This window comes from Grammomys surdaster, unplaced genomic scaffold (assembly GCF_004785775.1).
Source record: "Grammomys surdaster isolate TR1022 unplaced genomic scaffold, NIH_TR_1.0 64, whole genome shotgun sequence".
Classification (NCBI taxonomy): Eukaryota; Metazoa; Chordata; class Mammalia; order Rodentia; family Muridae; genus Grammomys; species Grammomys surdaster.
Window position 1 is genome coordinate 7,159,970 of NW_021604566.1, and position 3,560 is coordinate 7,163,529.

The following is a 3,560-nucleotide window of genomic DNA, read 5'->3' on the forward strand; positions in this document are numbered from 1 at the left end:
TATCTATTCAGTGTGATTATAACATATGTTTCATTATTAACTTATTTGTTTTTTTGTTTTGGTCTTGTAGTTTTGTTTGTTTTTTTTTTGTTGTTTTGTTTTTTGCTGGGTTTTTTTGGTGGTTGTAGGTGGTGGGGTTTTGTTGTTTCTGTTTGCTTTGCTTTGTTTTATTTTGTTTTGTTTTGTTTTGTTTTGTTCTGTTTGAGATAAGGTCTTTCTGTTACTTAGAGTGACCTGGAGTTCACTTTGTTGCCCAGGCTAATCTCAAACTCCAGCCTTCTGAATGCTGGAATTACTGAGCCACAAAAGCTATATAAAAACGTCTTGGTTTTAACCTAGTGACTTGTGAATGTTAACCCTTCTATCTACAGAGCTATTTCCCATCTCTTTGTTCTTTTTGTTCCTGGCAGTGCTAGTTTATAATTGTCATGGAAATTATCCTAAAAGCACCTAATAGGTGGGTGAGGAAGTCCTTGGTCCAGTGAAGGCTGGACGCCCCAGTGTGTGTGGGGGAAATCGTGGGTGGGAAGGTGGGAGTGGGAGGGGGTGGGGGCATATCTTCATAGAAGCAGAAGAAGGGGGTATGGGATAGGGGGTTCCTGGGTGGGTGGGGGAAATGGGAAAAGAGGATTACATCTGAAATGTAAATAAAATATCCAATAAAAAATTTAAAAATAAATAAATAACCTGCCCCTAGAGGCATTGCAGGTATGACTGCTGTGACACATGTGTGTCAGTAGGTGGGAGAGGGGATAGAGGCTATGTCTCTGTTCAGTGTTTTGACCTGTAAACACTGACCTATGAATGATTAGTAGCCAAAAATTCTCTGAAGACGTGAAACTGAGACAACCAGCAGTCCAGTGCTAGGCAGGCCCAGATAGACTTCAACAAAGGGGAGCAACCTGGAGACTAGAAGCACCCCTCCTGGGACTTCCAGCCCCAGGTGACAATGAGCCCAAGACAGACAACCATCATCAAAAAGGGCCACTTGAGTGGGCTGGGCAAGAATCAAGCCCAAGATGACCACCAGATTAGCACCATGAGATGACCCCTGAGAACATCTCAGACACCCAGAGGCCCTGGGCACCACTAAGAGGAGCAAGTAAGTGGTGGAAAGATGGGAGAGAAAGAGAAACAGAAGGATGTGTGCACAATGAAGAGAGGCAGAACTGGAGGTTCGAGGGTAGTGAGGAACAGCTGATGTGAATATCCAGTGATAGCACCTGGCACCATGGTGGCGTTCTGGCCTGTGCTGCCACTGGGGCCACATCTGTGTGTCTGTGGCCCTGCAGGAGCAGGGCTCTGTTACCACCAAAGGCCAGGCAGATGTCTCTGGTCTGTTCTATCACTCAGGGACATGTTCATGTCTGAAGGCTGTGCAGAATTGGCTCCACCCATTACCTGGGAATCATGGGAGAGCTGGTCCCGGGGTCATGAAAATAGACTTGGCTACAACCCTCAGCAGCTGCAATAATCGGAAGAGTGGGCTCTGTACCTCACCCGGGCAGCAGGATACCCTATTGATGAACTGCTGAAGTGCATACAGGGGCTAGTTCTGCAGATCCAAAACTACAGTATCTCTATGATACAGGCCACAACAGGATATCCAAGAGGAGTCCCAGTGAGGTTCCAGTATTGATAAAGTAGAAGTGAGAGGCCTTGTACCAGACGGGGGGTCATTGCAATGAACATTTGTAAGCAAAGAAGTGTGGACAAAAGGGTATACTGTGTGACACACTACAGCTTCCATAATGAGATTTTTTTTTCTCTGTTGGTGGGGAGGTTGCAAGAGTGGAGGGCAAGTGTGAGGGGAGTGAGGGATGAGTGGGATTGGAGTACGTGATGAAACTTACAAAGAACCAATACAGAGTTTAAAAAAATAAATGAATTTGGGGGGGGGGGAGGCAGAAGCCGGTCTGAATTCCAGTACAGCCAGGTCTATACAGAGAAGCCCTGTCTCAAAAAAACTAAAAAACAAAATAAAAAGAAACCCAAAGCTAATGATCATAATGATAATAAATAAATGAGCAAGGAATTTGCCTTCGTACAATAGTAATGAACAACCAGGAAGAGGTTTTTAAAACTAGTTTCATTTACAATAATATAAAAAAGAATATAATATTTAAAACTGAACTTGACCAAAGAAGAAAAAAATGACATGTCTGTGTTTGTTCTTCCTTTTTAGAAACAGCCTCACTCCTCATTCCCCAAAGTGAGTGTTCCCTGTTGAAAGTGTGTTCCAGTGGCTTTCAGTGTACCCAGAGTTGTGCAACCGGAATGGAACTCAGCATCAGAATATGTTTACCACACTTTCTCAGCCACCCTACTCCCTAGCCAGCACTAAGCAACCACTAACCCACTCTCTGTCTCCACAGAATTTCCTAGTTTTGACACTGCATATAATCTGATTGCATAATGTGTGACTTCCTGTGACTGGCTTATTTGACAGCTGACTCTTCCCAAAGCTCATTCCTTTTATAGCGTGCCTCAGCACTCTGCCTTCTGAATACAGCTCATTTCATCTGTTCACTGGCTGATGGGCATCAGAACTGTTTCTACTTTGAGAGATATCATGAACAATCCAGATATGACAACCCAGACAAACATTTTTATAGGAAAATGTTTTAATTTCTCTAGAGTATATAGGGCCTGAGTGATAACATTTTTAAAAATCTTTTTTTTAGACTTAAAAAAATGCTTCCAAAAGCAGTTGAATTGACTTATATTACAAGGTATATGTGCCACTGAAAAGACCAAATCTTCAGATATAATAGGCATAGAAGGAAAAGAAGAAACATTTTTCATTTTGTTTCTAAGCAGAGAAAGGAACAGAGACAGAGAGTCACCTGCAAGGCATGCATGGTAGCCAGAGGAGAACTTTTGGATATTAGTTTACTCATTCTATCATTTGGATCTCCAAGACTGAGCTCGGGTCATCAGGCTTGGCAGCAGGAACCTTTATGCACTGTTCTATCTCACCGAGCCTAAAGGCACAGAAAACATGTTTTAAAATAATTGTAACAGAAAACTTTCCAGAGTTAGCAAAAGAAATGGCAATCTAGACGAAGGACACCAATCAGACAAGATCAGAGAAAGACCCCACCCCACCTCATGTTATAATTAAAACACAAAATATACCAGAAAAATATTGTGAGCAGCAACAGAGAAACATCGAGTCACATAGAAAGGCAGGCCCATCAGAATAACAGCCGATTAATCAACTGAAACTTTAAAACCCAGGAAGCCTGGGAGGGGGTATTTCAAGTTCCACAAGATAACTGCCAACCCCAACTATGATCTCCAAAAATGTTACTGTCATAATTGAAAGAAAAATAAAAGCTTTCCATGGTAAAAATAGTCTAAAAGAATTCATGACCACTAAGTCAGTGCTACAGAAAATATTTGAAGGAATGAAGAAAAAACCCATGAGGCCACAAAAAAGAATAAACCACATAGAATAATAGTTACACAAGAGAGAAAAAGGGTGTAGAGAAACACTACAAAATCAACAAAATTGTAAGAATCAATATATAACATTCCGTTATAACACTGAATAACTA

General features: G+C 41.7%; 1 non-coding gene across 1 annotated transcript; it reads left to right on the plus strand.

Annotated features, from left to right (window-relative positions):
- Positions 1-686: 686 nt before the first annotated feature.
- Positions 687-824, plus strand: LOC114623956. The gene has a single exon (XR_003711858.1). It is a non-coding gene; the product is annotated as a small nucleolar RNA SNORA17 (small nucleolar RNA).
- Positions 825-3,560: the final 2,736 nt, after the last annotated feature.